We start from the raw sequence: 20,530 nt of genomic DNA on the forward strand, positions 1-20,530 counted from the left end.
CTGAACCACAGAGTGATTACTTCTAAAAGAACAGGAGTTGGGTGAGAGGGATTAGAGGACAGCTAGGATCCAGGCCAGTTCAGAGCCTTAACAAATAAGAATTTCACCTTCTACTGACAATTCTGTTCTAGGCACGAATGGTCTGCTATCTCTTTTGAGACTATACGATTAAGAACTCAAGTTCTTTATCTTGGTTTACCTCCTAAAAACAATAAACACTGTTAACCTGCAAGATTTTCAGAGTAGGGATTATAATTGCTCTAGGTCTACCAGAAATAGGGGGTTCCTATGCATAACTGGACAAGGCACACCAGTACAACTCAGCCTCAACGTGTAGTCTCTAGACACCTAAGACAATCACTGCACTGTTTGAATTGTTTTAGCATTTTTTTGCTCTGCATTAATTTTCCTAACATTATTGGACACCTGCTTCAACGTTTTTTTAAATTATATTTTCCTTTCTGCATATTTATTTTAGAAGTTTGAGTAATTCAGAAAAGTAGAAAAAAGGTCCCTAAAATAACCATTAATGTTTTGGATATTTCTTTCCAGTCTTTCTGTTCTGTCTAGGTTATCTTGGTTTAGATTTTTGTTTTGCAAACAATGTTATAACTGTTTTGTTTCTGTTTTCACTTAATCATTTTAAATAATTTAAGTTATCATTTTTGGGTTAGTATAAATTTCTCACAAATATCATATTAATAGATGCATAATGGCCCACCAAATGAATGTACTATAATTATTTAACAATTCTCCTAGCATTAGACAAAAATGAAAAACTCTTTTAAAAGATAACTTCCAATAACGCTAAGGATCTAGTAAAAATGGAATTACCCAATATACAGATACCATGGAAAGCGATTTTATTAGAAACTAGCAAAAATCTTTTAAAAACCTTCATTCCCTTGTTCCCAGATTCTGGGAATCCATTTAGGGAAGTAAAGCTAAATGGGGAAAACATTTCAGGCACAATGCAATTCAACAGAGTGTTTGTTGACTGCTTCTTAAAAGGTATACTAGCATAGCAAGAGTAATGAAAATGAAAACAATTCCCTCTCTACTACCCATTTTCCTCCCCGCCCCCCCCGCCCCGCCATTTGAAAACGTTACAGCAGATTGGTAGTATCTCTTTAAAAAGTTTGCAAGTGAAATTTTTTGCAGCAACTATCTAAGGGCTGTTAGGATACCAAGTGTACACCATAATTATTTTCTATAAGTAATTTCCAAAGAGAAATCAGCTTTTAGAAGATGTTCCTAGAAAAGAAAAGAGAGGGCATTTGACCTGATTCACATCTTTCCTCTCAAAACTTCAGTACATACAGACCCCAGATGACTGAAGTTTCTTTAAAGCCTCTATCAGAATTTTATTCCCAGAGAAAGAGTAGGTTGATATGTGCAACTACAGTCAATCAAATTCCAATCTTAATACCAAGTAAAAGTATATCCCAGCCTACCCAACACTCCCTACCTTCTTTGAAATGTATACCTACAAATTAGGGTACAGCTTGAATTGGATGAGAGTCCTCCTTTCCATAGCCAATAGATATATAAATATTCTATTATGCTGATTGAATTGTCTCACCATTGTAAACTGGAATTTTCACAGAAAGCAGCATAACCTGTTGGCAAATGACTATCACAGAGAGAAATGGCCAATCCTATACCAGAAACATAGCTACTGTTTTAAAACCCTAAGTAGAAACCCATCCATTGGATCAATTTTTTTCCTCTAGGGATATTTTTTAAGCTAGATAGAATATTTTGAGGATGAAGAGGTGTTTTCAAAATTATGCTCTTTTACTTATTTATTATAAAGAAGAAGGTCATCTACTAATATCTACTCTTTAAATATTTTCATATTAAAATCATTTTCTCCATACTCTATGGCACACAACTCAGATCTTGAACCGATATCAAATTCCTTTCTTGGAAAATATTAAGCCTAATTGCAAATTCAGCAAATGGAGAGGAATGACTTTCATATGGACAGATAAAAGGCCAAATCTTCTGTGTGTAATTTGGTTGTTTGTATTTCTAAAATCTAAAGAACCCAAAGCTAATTGCAATATACGCTTACACAGAAGTCTCACCTCGAAATCTCACCAAAATGTTTAGTTTTGCATTGTTTGCTACTCAATTACAATCCTACATACAACTGAAACACCAATGGCATGCTCCAATGGTATCAGAGAGAGATGGTCTAAAAGGCCTTGCTATTCATGTGCTTATAGACAAGTAGCATCAGCAGCATCTGGAGACATGTTAATAAATTCAGATCTTAGAACTCACTTCAGAACCACTGAATGAGAATGTTTTTCAAAGATTTCCCATGTGACTCATCTGTATACTAAAATTTGGAAACACTCCCCTAGATGGGTGGTTCTCTTCCAAAGTTGCACAATAGAAACATCTGGAGAGCATTATTTTAAAAGATGCCTTATTCCCACTCCTTATAAAACTTGCATAATTTTGGGAGGGCAATAACCATGCAAATAAAAAAGGGGGGATGTAAATCAGAAAATGTAGATTTGAATAGTAGTTTGTCCACTTATTGTGTTTTAAAATACTTTTACTTCTATTAACTTTATTTTCCTCAAAGAATTATAGTGATGATAAAATAAGTAATATGTGTGAGCTTATTCATAAATTGTAAAACCCTAAACCAATGTTATTGTTAATGACTGGCATGGTATAAAATCAAATATCTCCAAAATAATGATATTCAAAGTAAGTCTGTGGGTCAACTGAATCAGAAATAACAAATGTTTATTAAAATGCAAATAGTTCTTCCCTGACTCAGAACTTGTGCATCACAATCTCAGGATATAGAATACAGGAGTCTGTATTTTTAATAAACTACCAATGTAATTATTGCATGTCTTCTATCCCTAACTTATGAGCTAGAAGAGGAATTTGAAAAGCTAAACTCAGTTGTAAACCCACTCCAGCTAGTACTGACACACTTGTTGCCCTACCTCCAATTATCTCTTACTTTGTATGATAATACTACATAGACTCCTTAAACCCACATCTCTTCTGGATTACTCCAGGTATGAAAAAGTAAAATGGAAAGGACCAATTGGACAGAGATTGAGTTCATTCTACAGGGACTTTCTGAGCACCCAAGAGCCAAAAAACTCCTTTTTGTGATGTGCTTGGTGAGGTACCTGGTAATCCTCCTGGGGAACAGCACCTTGATCCTCCTCACTCTCCTGGATTCCTGCCTTCACACCCCTATGTACTTCTTCCTTGGTATCTTTCCTCCCTTGACATTTGGTACACATCCTCCTTTATCCCCTCATCGCTGATACACTTTCTATCAGAGAAAAAAACCATCTCCTTCACTAGATGTGTTGTTCAGATGTCTGTCTCTTACACTATGGGGTCTACAGAGTGTGTGCTCCTAGCAGTGATGGCATATAACTATTATGTAAGCATCTGCATCCCTTTGAGATACACCATCATCATGAGCAAGGCACTTTGTATTCAGATGGCAGCTCTCTCCTAGGGATTGGGCTTTCTCAACTCATTGACAGAAACAATTCTGGCAATACGGTTGCCCTTCTGTGGAAAAAATGTCATCAATCATTTTGTTTTTGAAATATTGGCTTTTGTCAAGCTGGCTTGCACAGATATTTCCTTGAATGTGATTACTAAAATGTTGAGCGATGTAATATTTTTGTTTGCTCCATTACTGTTGGTATCTCCTACATTTTCATCCTTTCTACTGTACTAAGAATCAGTTCAGCTGGGGGAAGAAAAAAGGCTTTTTCCACCTGCTCAGCCCACATAACAGTGGTGACTGTGTTTTATGGGTCAATCCTCTTAATGTATATGAAGCCAAATTCCAAAGACTCTGCCTTTGACAAACTGATTGCCCTGTTCTATGGAGTAGTCACACTCATGCTCAATCCTATCAAGCTCAATGACTGAGGAATACAGAGGTGCATGGAGCTATGAGAAAATTGGCAGCTAGACTGGTTCTGGAGGAAAGGATGAGGAACTTACATCTTTGAGTTTATGCACAAAATAAGCTCTTATATTGGAGGCAAAGTTTTTAATATAAAAAGAACAAAGGAAATAAAGGTTATATGGAAAATCACAGAATTTAAGAGTTGGTACCACAATGTCCATTGCAGCACTATTTACAATAGCCAGGACATGGAAGCAACCTAAGTGTCCATCGACAGAGGAATGGATAAAGAAGATGTGGCACATATATACAATGGAATATTACTCAGCCATAAAAAGAAACGAAATTTAGTTATTTGTAGTGAGGTGGATGGACCTACAGTGTATCATACAGAGTGAAGTCAGAAAAACAAATACCATATACTAACACATATATATGGAATCTAAAAAAAAAAAAAAGGTTCTGAAGAACCTAGGGGCAGGACAGGAATAAAGACGCAGATGTAGAGAATGGACTTGAGGACACAGGGAGGGGGAAGGGGAAGCTGTGACAAAGTGAGAGAGTGGCATGGATATATATACACTACCAAATGTAAAATAGCTAGTGGGAAGCAGCCACATAGCACAGGGAGATCAGCTTGGTGCTTTGTGACCATCTAGAGGGGTGGGATAGGGAAGGTGGGAGGGAGACACAAGAGGGAGAGGATATGGGGATATATGTATACGTATAGCTGACTCACTTGGTTATACAGCAGAAACTAACACATCATTGTAAAGCAATTATACTCCAATAAAGATGTTTTAAAAAAAGATAAGAGTTGGAAAGAAATTTCAAGGTAATAATCTAACTTTATCTTTTATGAAAATAAATTATAAAAATGTAGGGACAACTAGTCTAAGAAGTGACAGTAAACTTTTAGAAAGAAGAAAAATACTGAAATTAAGTTTTTCCAAAAAAATCCAGTGCTCATGTCTACTTAACAAGTAAAACGTATATTTTTCACTCCCCTTTTTGAGAGAACTATTTGAGTTCACGTTTTTTCTATTTATTATTGGTTTGTGTCTTACCCAACAACTTGATCTGGCCCCAACCTAATTTTGCTGGTACATATTTTTCCTTCTTCTATCCATCCCCATGTATCTCCTACCCCCTTTGCACACACTCTGCTGCATTCACTATGTAGTTATCCAAATATATCATGTTCTTTCACACTTAAGGACAATAGTATATGTCACTTCATCCCCATTATATTTCTCCTATGGTGGCATCTTAGCCACCTAATCAAAGACAATTAAGTGTTATATTTTCTGGAATATCTATTTCAGAATTTGGACCTAGAGCATATTATGCTCAGTGAAATGAGTCAGGCAGAGAAAGAAAAATACTCTATGTTACCACTTCTATGTGGAGTCTCAAAAATAAAACAAATGAATGTATGTACCAAAACAGAACAGACTCACAGATATAGAGAACAAACTAGTGGTCACCAGTGAGGAGAGAGAAGTGGGGAGGAGCAAGATAGGGATATGGGATTAAGAGACACAAACTACTATGTATAAAATAAATAAGTAACAGGATACATTATGCAGAAGAGGGAAATATATCCATTATTATGTATAACTTTAAATGGAGTATAATCTAAAAAATATTGAATCACAATGTTGTACACCTGAAACTAATAAATATTGTAAACCAACTATACTTCAATAAAAAATAAGGAGATAAGGATGTACTTGCATCCTTCACCCATGTGTTATAAGGATTTGCATGTACATGTATTCTGAGAGGTGGGAGTACTTAAGGACAGTGGTTCTACAATTAATCTCTTCTTATGACCTATAACTCCCCTCTAAAATGTATTTTTATTTATTTTTTAAATTTAATTTTATTTTTTTCAGATATATGTATACATGTATTTATTCGTTTTCAAATTATTTTCCCAATTAGGCTGTTACAGAATACTGAACAGAGTTCCCTGTGCTATACAGTAGGTCCTTGTTGATTACTGATTTTAAATATAGCAGTGTATACATGAAGTCCCAAACTCCCTAACTATCCCTCCCCTGTACCCTTCCCCACTGGTAACCATAAGTTCGTTTTCTAAGTCTGTGAGTCAGTTTCTGTTTTGTAAATAAGTTCATTTGTATCTTTTTTTTAGATTCCGCATATAAGCAATATCATATGATATTTCTCTTTCTCTGACTTACTTCACTCACTATGACAATCTCTAGGTCCATCCATGTTGCTGCAAATGTCATTATTTCATTCTTTTTAATGGCTGAGTAATATTATGTACCATATTTCTTTATCCATTCTTCTGCCAATGGACATTCAGCTTGCTTCCATGTCTTGGCTATTGTAAACAGCGCTGCAGTGAACATTGGGGTCCATGACATGTTTTACTAGACCATGTTTTTCTCCAGGTATATGCCCATGAGTGGAACTGCAGGATCATATGGTAGCTCTATTTATAGTTTCTTAAGGAATCTCCATACTGTCCTCCATAGTGGCTGCACCGAATTACAACCCCAGCAACAATGTAGAAGGGTTCCCTTCTCTCCACACCCTCTCCAGCATTTATTGATTGTGGATTTTTTTTACATCTTTATTGGAGTATAATTGCTTTACAATGGTGTGTTAGTTTCTGCTTTATAACAAAGTGAATCAGTTATACATATACATACGTTCCCATATCTCTTCCCTCTTTTTTATACCCCAAAGATATATGCTTTTTTACTCTGAGTCCCAGATTCACCTTCGTAATGCTAGGTGATAAATAAAGGCCCTCAAGTCCCAATTACCCAGTAAATGATGATTGAGAAGCAGTTTTATGCTGTAAGGTCACTTTGTCTACTGGAAAGAATATCCATTTTTTGGTATGAAGTTGAGATTTTTACTGACATGCATGTGTGCTTTAGCATTTCTATAAAAAGGTTCTACAAACAATAGAAAACTTCTAGCATGAAGTCGCAAGATGTTGAAAATATTACATCACAATGTATACAACTGCACCCTCCAGAGGCCCAGCCACAGAGAGGAGGAGGTGGCTATCAAGTTTGAAGGGAAACGGGCTTTGAGGTGGCGTGGCCTGCACTGTGGACAGGCAGAAGCTCAAAGCGCTACCCAGTGAGAGGGCCTGTGGCAAGTTTGTGCTGCAGAAACAGCCACACTGGCCTCCGCTTCCTGTTTTCCCAGCTTCCACTGTTCCCAAACTTATCCCACCTGGGGGCCCACACCCACTAAAAGCTGTAGCTTCCGTCCACGCTGCTCCACTCAGACCTCACTGAAACCCTTTTCTGAGTGGACCGGCTCGATGACAAGCCTCTGTCTTTGTGAAGAACATATGAACACACACTAGACATGATTTCTGTATGGATTAAGCCTGTCTTTGGCTAGCAGTGACCACAGGGCTAGGGTCCTTCATCCATATCCTCTCTGCTAACAGGTCCAGGTACTAGCTGTGTGACCTTGGGCAATTTAGTTAACTTTTGCATCTCAATATTCTCACCTATACCGTGGGGATTTTAATAGTCTCATTGTGGTGTTCTTGGGAGAAAACATTTTTAAATGCATATAAAGAATCTGGCATAAGGTAAATGCTGTTTTGGTTTCCTTCATCTTCCACTGACTTCATTTTTTTCAAGTTCTTCCACGTTTCTTTCCCCAGTTTCCACTCTTAAAAAAATACTTTTAAATTTTTATCAATCAAAACTGGTCAGTTATCTGGTTTCTTCTTACCCAACCAACATACAAATTTTCATCATACCTGATATGATATTGATGCCAAACTCTACTCACTTTGTAATGAAGAGTGTTATATCACTATAGCAAAGGCCAACGCCATATAAAACAAGGAACTCACAGGTTGACATTTTTTTTTAACGGCTATTTCAATTCATTTAGCTAAAAGTTAAATGAGTGTATGTGAGTGTGGGGGGTTGGGTCACAAATATTATGTCTAAAGTTACCACAGGAATTCATCAACAACAACAACAAAGTAATTAAAAGTTCTCAAAACAATTCCCCAAATATTCATGCACACATAACTATGAAAGTCAAAATTCTTTCCTGTTAGCTAAGGACTCATTGTTCCTCTTCATTTCCTTTTACACAAACCAAAATATGTATTCAAACAAGTAATAAAGTTTTCCAAATAGCACCCCCAGTGAGAGGCTCCAGGACAGGGACCATCTGTCTGTTCATGATTAGTGCTAGAAAAACATTTGTAGACCAAACCAAAGAAAACTGAATTGGTGCCATGAGATAAACTGTTACAGAATCGCAACTTTGGTGACACCAGCCTACTTTATGTTCTGGATAAGAGTGCAAATCTGCTGCCTATTTTTCCTCATTGGACCAATAAGAAATGACACCAGTAGACATGTAGGCACTTACACTGAATCACGGACCAGGAATCTATATTCTGGCTAAATAAAACTTTATTCCCAGTAACATAAATTCTTGACCTATATATCCATATTTTTTGGATATTCAAATTACTTCCAGTTTCAAATTACTCTTTGGGTCATATTTTTCATTTTTCTCCTTTTTCTCAATATATCAAAGACAATATCATCTTAGAATTTTTTAAATTCCTATCCTCTATAGACTCTTCATAATAAGAAATATTCTATCACCAGTTCAATATTCAACTCAGTTCACTGAACTGATATCCCCTTGGATTTGTGTTATTAGTACGTTTTCAGCAATTGCCTTAAATGGAAGGTCGACTTGCCTCCTAGGTTGCAACACACAGCAGATTGTTGCATTGGTCTTCTATTTGCAGTCCACTGCACAAAATTTTCTACGGCGTTGATAAATTTCTGAAGGTGTTAACACTGAGGAGCCATAATGTCACAGGACTTTTCTGGAAAACACTGATAGCAAAGGTACTATTTCAAAATTGTTTTAAAAGCTTCTATTCATTAGAGTCAAATAAGATTGTTTACAAAGGGAGTATATTTTGGTTCTGCTAGTACAAAAGTAAGAGGAAAATGAATATTTGAGGGCTTCCCTGGTGGCGCAGTGGTTGAGAGTCCGCCTGCCGATGCAGGGGACACGGGTTCGTGCCCCGGTTTGGGAAGATCCCACATGCCGCGGAGCGGCTGGGTCCGTGCGCCGTGGCCGCTGAGCCTGCGCATCCGGAGCCTGTGCTCCGCAACGGGAGAGGCCACAGCAGTGAGAAGCCCGCGTACCACAAAAAAAAAAAAAAAAAAAATGAATATTTGAGAATATGGAATATTTCATTTGCCCTTCAAGCCCAGGTGGAAACACTGCCCCATTGTGAAGACCCAGGAAATTCTCTAAAGAATCTTCTCTTGGCTCAGGAAGTCAATTTAAATATTTCTTCCTCTCAGGGACTCATGCAATTTTCTAAGCCATAACTTTAAATCGCTTCAGGGAAAAGATGTTAAAAACTTTTGAAAACTTCAAGAATAATGTCCTAAAGATTTAATTATATTAGATCCATTACTGTATTTCAAATAACCAATCAGAAGTCTTGAGAATGTGTTTTATCCCATTCTCAATCTATTATCATATATTTCTGGAATCCTTAATCCAAACATATTCTGATGGTTTTTGTCCAGACCCTTGTTTATCCTACTATGTCTTACTAATAATATAGCAGAAAGACCTCTTTTTGCCACATTAACTCTTAGTTATTAATAATAATAATAATAATAATAATAAATACACAAATTTCTAGGCATTCTTGTAAGAATTTTATATATATTATTATTTAATTCAAATTTGTTAATTTGTTAACAAATCAAATTTGTAAATTTGTTAATCAATGAATAAAGAGAAAAAGGGTTTTATTGTACAATATTTTCTAATAATTACTGCATTTGGCTCTGAAACTCAGAAACATATGCTATGTGAATATGAGTGGCATTTTGAAATTCACAAAAAATTCAGACGTTTGAAACCATGTAATGAAAACCTATAAGTCATCAAGCTATTCAGTTTTCTTATTGTAACTCTACAACTTAATTTGTAACTCAATCCCACTCCATACTATAAGCATCTCCAAAGAATTTACCTAAATATATAGATATACCCAGATTAACTGACATACAGTCACCACCTATCTAATTTACACAATTAGGAGGTAATGGGGTGTGTGTGTGTGTGTGTGTGTGTGTGTATTCCAGGTGCCCTCAGCCATTTTTTACTTCTGCAGGTAGTGCTAACCTTTCCTTGAACTGCTTCACCCAAATAGTGAATACAATTTGTTCACCACAAAAATCACTAACCTAGGTAAAACGAATTTTGACCAGAAGTCTGAAGATAATGGAGGAAAAAACCCAGCACTAGACAGGAAAGTAGTTAAAACTGGATGTCCAACATCACTGTTTCTGAAGTTCATTGACCTGATTACAAAGAATTGCTTTCTGAACATCTTAATAGGTCCTGTGGTTAAGCTTCCTTCCCAAGAACAGAGCTCTTTTAACCATTTCTTCTTTTCTTCTCTGCAAAACACAAGGGGTCCTCAAAATCCTATGTCCAACATTACTTAAGTGAAGCCCTCAAATAAGTCACATCAGAACAGTGTTTCAAGAAAATGGAAATATTCTTTTACTTTTTTGACAGAGAAATTTTAGTTACTATTTTTTAACCTATCTCATACCAGATATTTATTTTAAAATGCAAATCATTCTTCCCTGCCTCAGACTTTGTGTATCACAATCCCAGGAAATGGAATACAGAAGCCTGCATTTTTAATAAGTTACCAGAGTCACTCAGCTGTTTTATGCACTAGAAGAGGAATCCCATGAGCTGATCTCACTGCTATTAGCATTACTCCAGCTAGTGCTCATATAGTTGTTAGACCTTCTACCTCAATTACCTCTGACTTGATGTAACATAGAACCGCTCATTTAACTCATGTGCTATTTCCTCTTTTGGATCCTTTAAAGAATGAAAAAGAAAAATGGAAAGGACCAATTGGACAACTGAAACTGAGTTCACTCTGAGAGACCTTTCTGAGGACCAAGGAATTGACAAAAATTTCTTTTTGTCATGTCTTTAGTGATGTGTCTGGTAATCCTCCTGGAGAACAGCACCTTAGTCATCTTAACCCTCCAAGAATCCCACCTCCACACACCATGGACACCATGGACTTCTTTTTTTGGTAGCCCCTCCTTGCTGGATATCTGGTACACATCCTCTTTTGTCCCCTCTTCCTATTATTTAAAAAAAAAAGTATCTCATTCGTAGCTTGTATTACCTAAATGTCTATCTCTTTATGTAATGGGGTCCACAGAGTGTGTGTTCCTGGCAGTGACGGCATATGGTTTCTACATGGCCATCAGTAAATTTCTAAGATAATTCATCATCATAAACTAGAAACTTTGTGTTTAGATGGAAGCTACCTCCTGGGGATTAAACTTTCTCAAAAGGTTGGCACAAAATGTACTCATATTATGAGTGCTCTTTTGTGGAAGAAATATCATTAATCATTTTTTGTGAAGTACTGACTTTAATAAAGCTGGTCTGCACAAATATTTTCTTGAATGAGAGTATAATACTGTTTGGCAATGTAATATTTTCATTTGCTCCATTACTGCTAATTTGTTTCCTATATTTTCATCATCTATGCTGTACTGAGAATCAATTCAGATGAAGGAAGAAAAAGGCCTCCTCCACCTGCTCAGCCCACATAACAGTGGTGACTGTGTTTTATGAGACAATCCTCTTTATGTACATAAAGCTAAATTCCAAAGACATGACTTTGAAGAAGCTGATTACCCTGTTCTATGGGGTAGTCACCCCCATGATCAATCCTATCATCTACAGCCTGAGGAACAAGGAAGTGCTATGAGAAAAATATTGAGTTAATACTGGCTCTGGAGAAAATGATAAGAAATTGACATATTTGAGTTCATGCACAAAACAAGCTCACATATTTTAAGGCAAGGATTTTAAATATAAACAGAACAAAAGAAAGTCATACATAGAATCATAGAATTTCAGAGTTAGAAATTTCAACATCACAAGTCTAATTATATCACATTCTGAAAACAACTGTAATCTCATAAAAATGTGGGGTTAAGTAGTCTAAGAAAAATGCAAGTAAACTTATGAGGACAAGACAAAAATATATTTAAAACTAGGTCTTTCCAAGAAAATCCAACACATATATGTTTTCAGTACCCCTTATTTGAAATACCTTTGATATATTTATTTGCTTATTTTTTTTCCCCAGAGAACTCATCTGGCCCCAACCTACATTTTGAACTACATATTTCACCTTCTTGTTTCCTGCCCACATTGCCCCCATTCCTTAGCACATACTGTGCTACATTCACTGTGAAGTTATCCAATTATTTCATGTTCTTTCTCACCTAAGGACAATAACACACACTATTTCCTCTGCATTGGTACATTTCTCCTTCTCCAGTGAAATCTCAGCAATAACAAGAAATAGATCAAGTGTTACATCCTCTGTAATGCGTTCCAATACTCCTTTGAGTTAGTTACTCCCTCCCTCTATGCCTCCCTGACCCTTACCTACTGCAGCAATTTTTCTTTTATGCTATAACCACTTGTTAGTTTCTGAAATCTTCCCAATGGCACCCTATTGCTCACTGTTCTCTGTATGAAGTCCAATGCCAAGTTAATTGAAAATAGTGTGAGGTCATTAACTGTTGAATTAATTAATTAAAATGGAAAAAATAGTAAAAAAAAATGTAAGTCCAAGTATCTGAAATACCACACAGGAAAATAAGAGACATGGACTTTATATATTATTTCATCCCCCAAACCACAATTCCAAATACTTTTGTAAAATAGAACCTAATCTTTAAATGTAGGGGAAAACAAGGGAAGATAAAGGACTTAGAATATACTGAAGAGGTCATAAAAATGTTCCCTTTGAGTAACTAGTGAGTTGTAATACATGGTAGTGTTTCTTAAGATCTCAATGACTCTCTGATTTTATATTTCTGCTCAAATTCTGCACTATAAACTCAGGTTTTATTTTTAAGAACAGATTTTACATTAACTGCACATATACGCTGCTGATAAGAATGATGTCAAAATTCCTTGAAACATAAAGATTTTTTTATTGTTGTTTTGCCACAAAAGAAATTCAGTTTGCAGCACAAATGGAAAGATTTCCCTGATTCAAAATCAAAATTCAGAATCAAGATTGTAATCCTCCTTCACAGAAATGGAAGCATAACTAATAGACAACCTTTTTTTCACTTTTTAAGAATTCCTCACAGTTCTTCTTGTCCTCCTGAAATATCTCTTGATATTTAACTTATTCCTCAAATGTATCCTAAAAGTAATACAGGAAATAGAGATATACAGTGGGCTCAAGTCTTGGCCGCCATTTATGACCTATGTGATATTTATACGAGCCTAAATTTTCTCATCTACCTTACAAAATTATCTGGAGATAATCCTTAAGAGTAGGGAAAATGTCATATCCATAATGAATCCCCAGCCTATACCAAGCACATACACAGTGTTGAATAAATGAGAGAAGAAATCAACCCCAAATCAACACTATCTATCATTATTAATTAATGAAAACATTTTCTAAAATAGTGTATATATGACACCTAGCACACCACATAGCATATATTATACATTAATTAAATAATACTGCCTCTTCCATCTACTGCCTTCCTCATTTGCTCTCTGGTTTTTGAAAACAAGGAAATTAAGCAAGGATTCCTGGGTGTCTGTATCTGAATGAGACAGTGAGGGACAATCATATTTTGCACCTTCTACCATTATTAATTAATTAAAAGGAACTTTAAAATAGCATATATAAGTCTCCTTATTTTTTTTTACCTAGTACACTTTATGTACACAGTATGCATTATTTAAATATTCCTTCTCATCCCATCACTTATCTTCCTCATTTGTTCTCTCAGTTTTGGACAATAAGGTAGTTAATCATGAATTCCTGGGGGGTTACATTTGAAAAAGGCACGAAAAGGAGGAAGTACTAGCAGGAAGTGATCAAAGAGGATGAGGTGGCTAAAGGAAGTAAACTCTGGAGTTCAGCTTTCATTTTACCTAATCAAGGAGGGAATGGACATGGGAAGACAAGGGGTAAATAGAGACGAAAAAGTCAGATAGAAAAAAGAAAAATAATAAAATGCAATGAGGCCTTCCTATGAGCCAGCTGCTGGTAAAGCCTGGAAGTTTTTCTACACCCATGGAATGTTGCCATTCATGTTACTTTCTTTTCCTTCTCTGTTGCCTCTATTAGTTAAAGTAAAACTTTAAATGAAAGGATCATGAAAGTTATTTGAGAAAACTTGTTCCATAACCAATCAGGATGGGAATTAAAACCCTAAGGAACTGGGTAGGTCTCAGTAATCTGAAACCTACGGGAAGGAAAACAAGATAAGGGCTAGTGGCTGGCCAAGAAACATGAAACTGCCCTGGGAATTTATCAGCAAGAGGTATACCACTTAATCCTCCCCAGTGCCAAAGTGATCCTTCTAAAACACCAATCCAAAAGCATCAATCTCTTTCTTATAATGCTTACTGTATTCTATAGTCCACCTTAGTGGTTTTAAAACTTTTCCTAGCAACTTTTTTTTCCAAATAAAATATTACGTGGAACCTCAGAGCATATAAAATAGACAAAAGCAGAGCTAGCTAGAGGGTTAGGGATATCAGAGACCTGACTTATTGGAATGTCCTATTCTACCCATAGTCTTTCAGCACAATAAAGACCCAACATACTATGAATACCAACAAAGGATCCAGCTTAGAAGATAGTGGAGATGGAAAAGCTGTGAATATTCTTTAATATTTCGTCCCAAGTTCATGTCAGTCTATATTCCACAAGATTGTGTAACCTCTGGTCATGTTTTTGTTTTTGTTTCCATGTTGTTTAGTTGTTTTGGTATTGCCAATAGGTAGCATAATGCCTGAAACAAAACAGATATTCAGTAGATACTGGTTGATTGAATAATTGAATTAAGGAAGAGATAACTCAGTGAATGAATGGAAAGCTCATATTTACAGGAAATTCATGTAACTGTAAAAATACTTAATCTGTGACACTCTAAACCCATATCACAATGTTCTCAGAGAAGTGGACAACCACATTCTCTAGAAACTGAGTAATTTTTATGTCACTTATCAGTAATCATCATTTTCATTCAAAGATGTCACTGCTCATCTGTTGAAACACAAGATAGACCAAATTCCCCCATCAGATGGGGCATCTGCACTAAGGCTCACATTGCCTCAGATACCTCTGCACAGAAGTATGCTTGCCAGATTGCAGCCAGAAGGATATCAGCCCTAGGAAAAGTAGCATCATTTTTTTCTACTCTTGCCTATAATGTATACATAGCCAAAAGTGGTCATCCCTCTCTAAGGTCAAACACTACCCTGTTATGAATTATTTAATGTTGAGTTTATATAGCACTCTGACACTTAACAAGGCACTTTCTACTTTACCTTCCTAAGAAAGATATGAGACTAGAAAACTGATGCAAATAGAAGATAAGAAGTTAAACTAGTTACAAGGGACTTCTGTTCATATAGATTACAGAACTCATCATTCCAGAGTTAAACTATAATAAATTCTGTGAAGGTGGGTGGTTTGGATGAGAATCCTTTTACACATAGATTTCTTTCCCTTTTTTTCTTTAAGCCAGTCATGAAGAATATAGGCCCCAGATTTCTCTCACATTTAGATGTTAGGAACAGAAAAATAAGTATTTCAAGAATTAATGATACTATCAACCCTTACATTTACTTTGGAACTCCAGGTGAGAACTAGTCCTGCATTCAGAGTAAATGAATTTTTTTTTTAAAAAAGCAACATTCACATTTCCTCTGAGGAGCATTTCCGACAGAGTATATTCTTCAGAGCTGCCTTCACATCTTTGTTCCACAAACTATAGACAAGGGGGTTGAGCATAGGAGTCACGACACCATAGAAGAGAGAGATGATTTTGTCTGTGACTTGTACTTTGTCTGCACCAGAGAAGTCTTTAGTTTTGAGTTTTGCATAGATGAAGAGGATGGTTCCATAGAATATAATCACCACTGTGAGGTGGGCAGAGCAGGTGGAAAGGGCTTTGTGCCTTCCCTCTGCAGAAGGAATCCTCAGGATGGTGGAGAGAATGAAAACATAGGAAACAAAAATGAAAAGTACTGGAACCAGAAGAAAAATCATATTAGCAACAACCATGCTAATAACATTTATGGAAATATCAGCACAGGCCAATTTTAAGACAGCCAAGATTTCACAAGTAAAATGATTAATGACATTATCCCCACAGAAAGGAAGCCGCATGGCAAGAGACATATGCAACACAGAATTGACACCCCCTGCAATCCAGGACCCAGCAGCCATAGGCACATACAAATTCTTGCTCATAATGACAGGGTATCTCAGAGGGTTACAGATGGCCACATAGCAGTCAAATGCCATCATGCTTAGAAGGACACACTCTGTGGCTCCCATAGCAAAGGAGAGAAACATTTGCACTCCACACCCAGAGAAGGAAATGGTTTTCTTTGAAGCTAAGAACCTGCTGAGAAATAAGGGAATAGAAGAACTGGTGTAGCAAATATTCAAAAATGATAAGTTACTGAGGAAAAAGTACATGGGGGTGTGCAGGTGAGAGTCACAGACACAATGATGATGACTCCATTTCCCAGCAGGGTCACCAGGTACATAAATAGCACCAGCAAGAAATAAATGGCCTCAAGCTCTGGGTAGCCAGAAAGCCCCAGTAGGACAAATTCTGTAACAGAAGACTGATTGGTCTTTCCCATGTTAATATTTTCTTTCACCAAAAGGAATTCTGCAGCAGCCAGAATACATGTGCATCTGTTACTGCAGTGTTTGTAAGAGTTGTTTGCACCCTTAAGTGGCTTCCCTTATGGGTAATGTGGACCTATAATTGGATACACAGATAGCATAAGAACATGTTACAATCCTCTAAGCTAAGATCAGTTAGACTTTTAGAACACATGAAGGAGGCTTTAACTCCAAAAAAATATGCCCTTGTTAGAAAACAGATTCAGAACACATACAACTGGGTTAGAATTGTGTATCTCACTTACATTATGAATTCGAAATTATTGTGAATGCAATGTCACCATAACATTTTGACCAAACAATCCAAAACACAACTAATGTTAGCCTTAGCAAAAATAACTGCTCTGCAGTTACTAAAACATAATGGTTAGATGTAAATCCTGATTCAACAGTAATTTAACCTCAGTGGCAGCATTGTTTTGTGGCTAGAAGAACAAACTGAAAAGATACATTTTTAGAGAAAGGATGTTTGGTTATTTCTAATTTGGGGAGAAATATAAACCTCCGATATCCTAAGAATATTAATCAAAGGCATTAGTAATATAAAAGGAAATATAGTTAGATAAAATTACTCTTCTTAGTCTTTTCCAGTACAAATTGAGACATGTAGGTAACTCTACTGTCCTGCCTGATAATGAATGACACGTTGATCTCAGAAAACTCTAGTGCACATGTCTCAATCTACAGTCAAAACAAAAATAAATGTATAAACTAAGAAATTTAAGTGACAGAGGATTTACTCTTTTACCTCCAGGTATGAGAAAATACATATTATCTTCTCCCTGCATAGAAATCAGCTGCTTCTGCTCTAACAGCTGCTCTGCTGCTCTTCCTCTCAAGCATATTCAGAAAACCCATAAAAGAGAGGGGTGAGTCATTCAAAAATATTCTTAAGCATTAGCAATACATTATAATTATCTGTATCCCCACTTACTGGAATATAGAGTATTTCTATATTAAAATGCCAGAAACTGAAGTAGCCTTACTTTTTAATGAGATTGCAGGTCTCATAAATTCCATCCCAGTAAATTCAGTAAGATAACTATAAGAAGAATTATATGCTTATCACTTTTCATTAATATCAAGTAGCTGTCATTGCTACATTGTAAAAAAAAAAAAAAAAGCAATTAACCACTAGCAAAATAGAACTGACTTCCAGTAAAATGAAAGTTGGGGCTTTTTACAGTCATTTCACTAATAGAGGATCCCTTAAAGGATTAGCCAGTGGAGCACCAACTTAAAGTCATTGCTGCTTTAAGGATATTTCTAATCCCCAAAGCAATTTAAAGTTCACAATGTAGTTTGGATAGAATTTAGAAAATTTCTAGTACTTTTGGGATGAAGTCCCTTAGAAGTAATTAAAACAAAGTTGTATACAATTTAATTAAGGTGGAACTCACAAAACAAATAAATCTTCTGACCTTACACCTCTGGGAAGACCAAATTTAGAACTGCTCTCCAGATAAAATAGTCAAGACATAGAAATTAGAATTAACTGTATCTGATGGAAAGATGTAGCAGTAATCTGTGACACTTAGGTCAAAATGATACTTGTTCTTAATAAAGTATCTGCTAATCACCTTTATTTTTATTTTATTTTATTTTATTTTTTTGCAGTACACGGGCCTCTCACTTGTGGCCTCTCCCGTTGCGGAGCACAGGCTCCAGACGCGCAGGCTCAGCGGCCATGGCTCACAGGCCCAGCCGCTCCGTGGCATGTGGGATCTTCCCAGACCAGGGCACGAACCGGTGTCCCCTGCATCGGCAGGTGGACTCTCAACCACTGCGCCACCAGGGAAGCCCTAATCACCTTTATTTTGACCTCTAAATCCTGGAGGCTCAGAACCCATAAGCTTCATTCTGGTTTCACTGGCCTCTCTAAACAGCCAGGATCATATGCACAGTCATTTTAATTATGCTCATTCAGGCCCTCTGTTCAAATACACTCACAATACCCCCAAATTTATCCAACCTTTCCTTCAGTCATGCCCACACTGGCATGACACAATACAGAGTAGACCACATCAACAATTTCCATGATGTGAGCAAACCACACTTTACACTTTACTTATGAACAGGAAAAGATGTTCCAACTTGAAGTGGATAATTATTATGACACTTGCCATGAGTATCTTTTGAAATCAATATCAACCCTTGAAGACTTCAATCATTTTACTCAGATGTTGTAAAATACTTTTCCAGCATGGAAACAAGTGAAAACATCATGTGTAATTTTTAAAAGAAGGGAATAAAATTTGAGAACAATGCTTTTTTGTCAGTGGACAATAGTTTTAAAAAGTCATTGAGGGGCTTCCCTGGTGGCGCAGTGGTTGAGAGTCCGCCTGCCGATGCGGGAGAGACGGGTTCATGCCCCGGTCCGGGAGGATCCCACATGCCGTGGAGCGGCTGAGCCCATGAGCCATGGCCGCTGAGCCTGCGCGTCCGGAGCCTGTGCTCTGCAATGGGAGAGGCCACAACAGTGAGAGGCCCGCGTATCGCAAAAAAAAAAAAAAAAAAAAAGTCATTGAGCAACATAATCCTAAACAATGGGAAAGCAACGTATGTCATGAAAGATGGTATTATATGCTTCAAAAAATCAAATTTGAAGAGCAGTTCTCGGAGTTGTGAACTTTATGTAACTACTTTTTCAGTATACTGGCTCATAATGCAAATGTTGGACATGTTTTCTCATTAATGAATGTTGAGTAGACAAAGGAATTAAATAGTTTTGATGTGACCACAGTAAAAGCCATATTACAATGCAAATGGAAGGTAGTCTGTAACTGCAAGGAGTTTTATAAGCAGATTACACAAGACAAAGAAATGTTAAGCAGAGCCATATATTTATAGAAATATAATTAAAGAGGTATGTAGTATAGACACTTATAATTCATTCCAGATAAACAAGTAATTTTTAGTACAAATATTTCCTATACAATACTTTTCTTCTTTCCCAGTGTACATATGGGAAGGCAATTAGAAATAATTCAAATTTAACTGGGCACCATCTATTTTTATTTGCAAGCCTAGCAACCCTAACTTCATGTGGCTAGGATTCACATGGAATCCAGTCCAAGCCTGGGTTGTCCCACCCAGCATCACGGCCAGTTTTGGCCATTCCCAGGCAATGGAGGGAGTCCTGCACTCCCTCCAGGTATCTGAGCAGTACTACTCAGAATAATACTGTGAAGCAATATTATTTTCAAAACCTTCAAATGAGAAACAGAAAGACAGTATTCAGTGTATTTCCCTGAACCACTCTGATAAATACAGCTTGTATATCTGTTGTCTCAAGTGTACTCAGCCATCACATAAATATCACCTACAGCTATGATACATATATATATATATATATATATATATATATATATATATGTATGTATGTATGTATGTATGTATGTATTTGGCTGTCCCTTCCAGGATACATATTGTAAGAAGAAACATTTAAGGTGGACTAATACGAAACTTATGATAAAGTACCGCTCTTCAACATTTCTAAGTCCTAGACTATCATCTTGTCATCTCCCTTCCTGGTTTCATTCAATTCAGTGTGTACTAACTGAGGCCTCCTTGTTCTAGGAACAAGGTCTGCTTCTTCCCTAGATCCCATGAAATTACTTTAGCCCTCTGCTAAGTACTATAGCCCATTACAAAAATGGCAAGTTGATGCCTAGGGTTTTAATATCTGGGGTCGAATCCCCTAATGTCAACTGCCCATCTATCCTCCAGAGATTGCCCTGGATTCTCCATTCATGCTGCTCTCCCTCAGGCTAGGCCACACATCATTCCATGCCTCTCCCTGG

The 20,530-nt window shown here is 36.6% G+C and overlaps 2 pseudogenes across 2 annotated transcripts; one reads left to right on the forward strand and one right to left on the reverse strand.

Annotated features, from left to right (window-relative positions):
• The first annotated feature begins 3,032 nt into the window (after nucleotides 1–3,032).
• On the forward strand, nucleotides 3,033–4,371 carry LOC308618986 (olfactory receptor 13D1-like; annotated as a pseudogene). Its single transcript has one exon. The product of its transcript is annotated as an olfactory receptor 13D1-like (transcript).
• Nucleotides 4,372–15,722: 11,351 nt separating this feature from the next.
• On the reverse strand, nucleotides 15,723–16,843 carry LOC308618984 (olfactory receptor 13C7-like; annotated as a pseudogene). The gene has a single exon. The product of its transcript is annotated as an olfactory receptor 13C7-like (transcript).
• Between the last annotated feature and the right edge of the window lie 3,687 nt (nucleotides 16,844–20,530).

Source organism: Mesoplodon bidens, assembly GCF_964165515.1.
Source record: "Mesoplodon bidens genome assembly, chromosome: 6".
Lineage (NCBI taxonomy): Eukaryota > Metazoa > Chordata > Mammalia > Artiodactyla > Ziphiidae > Mesoplodon > Mesoplodon bidens.